The sequence below is a fragment of the Heterocephalus glaber genome, unplaced genomic scaffold (genome assembly GCF_053883595.1).
Source record: "Heterocephalus glaber isolate CG9 unplaced genomic scaffold, H.glaber_assembly_v1.0 deba00001729, whole genome shotgun sequence".
In the NCBI taxonomy this organism is placed as follows: Eukaryota; Metazoa; Chordata; class Mammalia; order Rodentia; family Bathyergidae; genus Heterocephalus; species Heterocephalus glaber.
The window spans coordinates 4,040,711-4,048,015 of NW_028258440.1; positions in this window are offsets into that span (position 1 = coordinate 4,040,711).

Genomic DNA, 7,305 nt, shown 5'->3' on the forward strand with positions numbered 1-7,305 from the left:
CAGTTCTGGAAGTCTTTTGTGTCTGTCTGAGCTGTGAAAAAAAACACAATGCCACCACAGAGTGCCATCCAACAGAAAGATAGTTTCATAAACACATTACAATGTGTCCTCATCCATCTTATTCACCAGGTCTGATATCATGCAACTTCTGGCTTTTCTCCAAAATCAAAATGAACAGGAAAAGTAAACATTTTGAATTAATTCAGGATACTGAGGTAGCTATGACTGAAACTAAAGTCACTCATGAAAGAGGACTTCCAGAATAGCATCAGAAAGTGGCAAGAACAATTGCTTAAGTATATTTGAAGTGAAAGGGAGTATTTTGAAGGGAATTAATGCCAGTATGTCTTTCAATGCAATAATTTCTATTTAAACATTCACCATATTTTATGTATAAACATAACTAGATTAACAATATTGGAGTCAAACAAAGCAGACTTAAGAATAATAACATTATCAGATATGAAGAGAGGCACAATGGAGAGATAAACTGGTTCATTCCTGAAAAACACATGATAGTTCTAAACGTGTATGTACTTAACAACAGTGCCAAAACACCTGGAAAACTGATGGAACTAAAAATAGAAATAGACAGATCTACAATTACATTTGGAGACTTCGACATCTGTCCCTCAGTAATTGATAGATCAAGCAGGCAGTAAATCCATAAGGATATAGATTACTTGAACAGCACTATTAGTAAAATTGGCCTATTTGATACTTACTGACTACTCCATCTGACAACAGAATTTACATTTTTTGAACATACATGGAACATTCACCAAGAGAGACCATACTCTGGAACATAAAACCAAAATGTTTTTTTATAGATGGATTGATAAATTGTGGTACATCTAGACAATGGAATATGATTCAGTGTTAAAAGGATATGATTTAAAAAGCTATAAAGAGATGTAGAAGAAACTTAAATGTATAGAACACAGTGAAAGAAGTCAATCTGAAAAGGCTATATCCTATGTTTCCAACAAAATGGCATCTTCGAAAAGACAAAACTATGAAGATAGTAAAAACTTCAGTGGCTGCCAAAGGATAGAGGGAAGGAGGGAGGGGTGAATAGGCAGAACACAAAAGAATGTCATAGTGATGAAAATAATCTGGATAATATTATAATTGCTGATAAGTGTCATTTATTTGTCCCAACCCCATAGAATGTACAACACCAAAAGCGAATGCTAATGTAAAATATAGACTTTGGGGGATAATGATGTGTCAATGTGGGTCCATCAATTGTAACAAATGTATCAGGCTGGTAAGGAATGTTGATAATGAGAAAGTTTATGAGTGTGTGTAGGAAAAGAAGGTATATGGCAAGTCTTTGTACCTTAATAACAATTTTGTTGTGATCCAAAAATTTCTCTTTAAAAAATAAGTTTTTTTAAAAAAACTCAACAAAATTTAAAATAATTGAATTCACATAATTATGTTCTTAGGTAATAATGAAATCAAAGTAGAAATCAGTAACAGAAAGATAGCTTTAAAAAAACAAAATGGGGCAGGGGATTTAGCTCAGTGGTTTTGCCACCTGCTGCACAAGTGCAAGGACGCGAGTTCTATCCCCAGTACCAAAAAAAAAAAAAAAGTTTGGAAATTGAAAAACTGACTTATAAATAACCTGTGGGTCAATAAACAGGTCTCGAGATAATTTTAAATTATTTTAAACTAAAATTAAATTAAAATTAAACTAATCAAAATTATGGAAAACAATAGAACATTGCTTATTTGGAAATTTATGACACATTAAATTCATATATTAGAAAACAATAAAATTCTCAAATCAATAACATAAGCTTCCATTTTAGCTAACTGAAGAAGACCAAAGTAAGCATAGAGCAAGTGGAAGAAATTCAATTATTAAAAATAGAGTAAAAATAGGAATGTTAAAAATGAGAAAGCCACAGAGAAAATCAATGAAACCAAAGGTATTTCTTTATTTATTAAGAATATAAGGGGGTTGTTTTTTCATCCTTTTGTTTTTGAGACAAGGTTTTACTGTGTAGTTCAGGGTAGCCTTGAACTTTCTCTGTACCTCAGACTGGTCTCGAACTCAGGGTGATCTTCCTGCCTCTGCCTCCTACGTGCTCGGACCACAGGCATGCACCACCACACCCAGCACTCAAAGGTATTCTTTGAAAAGGCCAATAAAATTTACAAATCCATAGTCAGGCTCACCAAAAATAAAAGAATGTATACACAAAAGCTTAATATCAGAAATTAGAAGGAAGTCATCACATTAAAAGATAGTAGGGGAATACTAAACACATCTCTATGCCCACACTTTTTTTCCTTAAATTCTTTTATTGGTACATTTTAGGTATACAATACATCTACATTTATCATTGGGAATGTGTACCTTTACATGATGTGTCTTGGTTCTTATTTTTTCCCTATCCCCCTGCCCTCCCTTCAACTCCCCCATCCCTGCCTACTTCCAAAGACTTTCTTTCCATTTTTCATACTTTTTCCTTTACCTTCTTTCCTTCCCACTACCCCTCGCACTTCCCCTATACTTATAGATCTTTTCTTCCTATTTCACATTATCAATTATTCATTTTAAACCTTATTTACACTTTCGATTTCTCACACCTGAGAAACTATTTGGTATTTACACATGTGTGTCCGATTGATTTCACGTAAGAGTATCACCTCAATGTGCATCCATTTAACTATAAATGTCTCTCGTTTCTCATTCTTTATGGGTGAGTAGTACTCCATTTTATTAAAAACCACATCTTCTTTATCCAGTCTCCAGTTGATGGGCGATTGGGCTGTTTTCAAGTTTTAGCTATTACAAACTGTGCCGCTATAAACATGGGTGAGCATATATCACTGTGGTATGATTCTTTTAATTCTTTTGGGAAGACGCCCAGCAGAGGAATATCTGGGTCAAATGGGACCTCTAATCCTAATTTTTTGAGGTATCTCCACATTCACTTTCACAGTGGTTGCACCAGTCTCCACTCCCACCGACAAGGGAGAAGGGTTCCTTTCTCCCCACAGCCCTGCCAGCATTTCTTATTGGCTGATTTCTTGATAGCAACCATTCTTTCTGGGGTGAGGTAGAATCTTAGTGTTATTTTCGTCTCCATCTCTGGAATGATCACTGTTGTTGAACATTTTTTCATGTTTATTTGCTGCTTTTACTTCTTTGTCTGAGAAATGTCTGTTCATTTCAGATGTCCATTTTTGAATTGGGTTTTTAAATTTGGGGGTCTGATATTTTTAAGTTCTTTATATATTCTAGATAGTAGTGTTTTGCCTGAGGTACAGATGCTAAAACATTTTTCCCGCATTATAGTGTCTCTTAGTTCTGTTGGTGAATTCTCTTGCAGTGCAGAAGCTTTTTAATAAGATGAGATCCTAGTTGTTGATTCTTTGTGCTAGTTCCCCTGCTACTGAGATTTTCTTCATAAAGTCTTTTCCTATGGCAGTTTCTGCAAAAGTTCTACCTAACATATCTTCCAGCAACTTTGATGTTTCTGTTTTAATATTTAGATCTTTAAAACATTTCAATTTTAGTTTAGTGCATGGTGATAGCTATGGGTCTAGTTTTAATCTTTGGCAGGTTGAAATCCAGTTTTTCCAACACCATTTGTTTTAAGAGGCTATCTTTCCTCCAGTGAGGATGATTGCCTCCTTTGTCAAAGATGAGGTGGCTGAGCATGTCTGGAGTTGTTTTTGTATCTTCTAATCTGTTCTTCTGGTCTTCATGTCTGTTTCTTTGCCAGTACCATGCTGTTTTTATCACAGTGGCTTTGTAGTATAGTTTCAAGTTGGGGACTGTGATACCCCCTGCCATGTCTCTGTTGCCTAGAATTGCTTTAGCTATTCTAGGTCTCTTTTGGTTCCAATCGAATTTTTGGATTGTTTTCTCTAGTTCTGTGAAATATACTGTTGGAATTTCAATCAGTATTGCATTAAATCTATATAGTAGTTTTGGAAGTATGGCCATTTTCACTATATTGGTTCTTCCTACCAAGGAACAAGGGATGTCTTTCCATCTTTTGATATCCTCATTGATCTCCTTTTTCAGAGTGCTGTAGTTTTCAATGTAGAGGTCTTTTGCTTCCTTCGTTAGATTGATTTCTAGCCATTTCATTTTTTTGGATGCTATTGTGAAGGGAATTGTTTCCCTAATTTCTCTCTCAGTGAGTCTATTATTTGCATACAAAAAAAGCTATTGATTTTTGAGTGTTGACCTTGTAACCAGCTACTCTACTGAATCTGTCAATTAAGTCTAGAAGTCTTTTGGCAGAGTTCTTTGGGTCTTCTGTGTAGAGTATCATATCATCAGCAAATAATGACAGTTTAACTTCTTCCTTTCCTATCTTTATTCTTTTTATTTCTTTCTCTTGTCTAATTGCTGTGGCTAATATTTCCAGAACTATACTGAACAGGAGTGGTGTTAGGGAACATCCTTGCCTTGTTCCTGATTTTAGCAAGAAAGTTTTCAGATTTTGACCATTTAGTATGATGTTGGCTGTTGGTTTTTCATAAATAGCCTTCATCAGGTTGAGATAAAGAGCATGCATTCCAATTTTCTGTAGGGTTTTTATCATGAATGGGTGTTGGATTTTGACAAATGCTTTTTCTGCATCTATTGAGATGATCATATGGTTTTTGTCCTTGACTCTGTTAATATAATGTATTACATTTATTGATTTATGAATGTTGAACCATCCTTGCATCCCTGGGATAAATCTGACTTGGTCAGGGTGTATGATCTTCTTGATGACCCTCTGTATTCTGTTTGCCAGTATCTTGTTGAGGATTTTTGCATCTATGTTCATTAGGGAGATTGGCCTGTAGTTCTCTTTTTTTGTTAGGTCTTTCTCTGCTTTTGGAATGAAAGTAACACTTGCTTCCAGGAATGAATTTGGAAGTATTGCTTCTCTTTCAATTTCACTGAAGAGTTTAAAGAGTAATGGTGATAGTTCTTCTCTAAATGTCTTGTAGAATTCAGCAGTAAAGCCATCAGGACCTGAGATTTTCTTCGTTGGTAAATTTTTAATTACATTTTCAATTTCACTCATTGTAATTGGGGTGTTTAGAATTTTTATATCTTCTCCATTCAACTTTAGCAATTCATATGTATTTAGGAATCTGTCCATTTCTTCTGTGTTTTCCATTTTATTAGAGTACAGCTTCTCAGAGTAGGTATTATTGATCCTCTGGATTTCTGCTGGTTCTGTTGTGACTTCACCTTCTTCGTCCTTAATTCATGCCCACATTTTTAAGCTATATTAAATGGACCAATTGCTTGAAAAAGGGCAAATATGAAAACTTACATAAAAATTAGATCAGCCTGAATATAAGTAGGTGGCCTGAATATCTAACTACCTATAAATAGAATAAATTAAATCAATAATTTAAAACCTTCTAAAAAAGGGTACATCAGTCTTACATACGTTTCTTGGTAAATTCTGTTAAACACAGAACAATTAATACTAATTCTCCACAAACTTTTTACAGAAAACATTAGAATGAGGAATATTTCCTAGTTCATTTCATGAGGCCAGCATTATCCTCATATCAAGACCAGTTAGAAAATATCACAAGAAAGAAAAGGATAATAACAAAATCTTTTGCAAAAATAGAATCCTCAATAAAATATTAGCAAGTAAAATACAGTATTATATAAAAATATTATACACAATGACCAAGTGACATTAATTCCAGGCAAGTAAAGCCGGCTCAACACTCGAAAATTAGTTAATTCATTGCTCCACAAGATAAAGAAAAGATTTTTTAAAAGGCCTATCAATTGATGCAGAAAATAATTTAACAAAATCCCAATACCCACTCATGAAAAAAATTCTCCACAAACCATGATAGAGAAGGAATTCTCTCAACTTGGAAAGAATGTGTACAAAGAGAAACTACACCTCACATTATAATTAATAAGGATAAACTAGACAATTTTCCCTAGAGTCAGGAACAAGGCAAGGGTTCCACACTCACTGCTTCTTTTGAACATGGTACTTGGTGTCCTGCCTAGTGTCATAACATAAGAAAAATATACACAAGTTGGGAAAAGAGAAGAAATACAGCGACTTTTATTCATTAATGCCACCAAAATCTATGTGGAATATCGCTTCTCGGCCTTTCGGCTAAGATCAAGGCCAAAATCTATGTGGAAAACCCCACAGGAACTTTAAAAAAGTGAGACTTAATGAAATACCCTTAGAACAAATAAGCAAGTATAGTAATCCCTAGGTTCACAAATTCTTCTGTTAGCAAAAAATTCATTTCATGAATAGAAGTATTGGGCAAAATTTTGCTCCCATTTACAAAATTCACATCGGGTGACAAACATGACAGCAGCCATCTTCCCTGCACAAACAGGAATAAGACCCCCAACACACATATGGTCATGGCTTGAGCTAGTTGAAATTGTGGTTACAGACAGACCTGTACTTACTGTGAAGCTTTTTTGGGTGATTTTTAGCACATACAGTACTGTACAGTATTATTCAATCCAGCATGGCTCCAAAGAAATTACAGAGCAAGATGGTGGTAAAAAGAAACTTCAGAGTGATAATGAAGGTGACAAAAACATGAAGAGCTGTATAAAAGGTGATGAGAATGTGCAGAGAATTAATGAAGGTAACAAGAAAAGTACAGATAAAGAATGGTAAGAAGAGTTTGAAGAAACTAACCACTGAATGAAAGAATGAAATTGTAGAAGCCTGAGCGTGGTATTCCTGTGAATGTTCTACCCTTGGAGTACAAGAGGGTGAAGTTGACAATCTCAACTATTTGAAAGAAGAAAGGTGCCATCAAAAGAGCTGATGTGGCAAAAGGAGTAGTGATGTTAACCAAGCAGAGGACACAGTGCTGGAAGAGGTGGAAAAACTTTTATTAGTGTGGTTGAATGAGAAACAGCTGGCAGGAGACAGCATTAGTGAAGCTATGGCCTGTGGAAAAGGCCAAAAATTGCACAGTAACTCACTCCAAGAAAACCCCCTACAAGTACAAGTGATGAATTAAAGTCAGGAGAAGGTGGCTTGATAAATTCCAAAAGAGAAGCGGCATCTGCGGTGTGATAAGACATGGTAAGGCTTTCATTACTGACGAGGCTGCTGCACAAGCGTACAAGAAAGATTGGAAACAGCCAAATTGTCCATCAACTGGAGGCTGGATAAAGAAGATGTGGAGGTTTTTTGTTGTTAAATTATTTTATTGGTACATTGTAGGTATACAACACAATTACATTTCTCACTGGGAATTGTACCTTTCCATAATGCATCTTGGTTCTTATTTTTTCCCCATTCCTAGCCCTCCCTT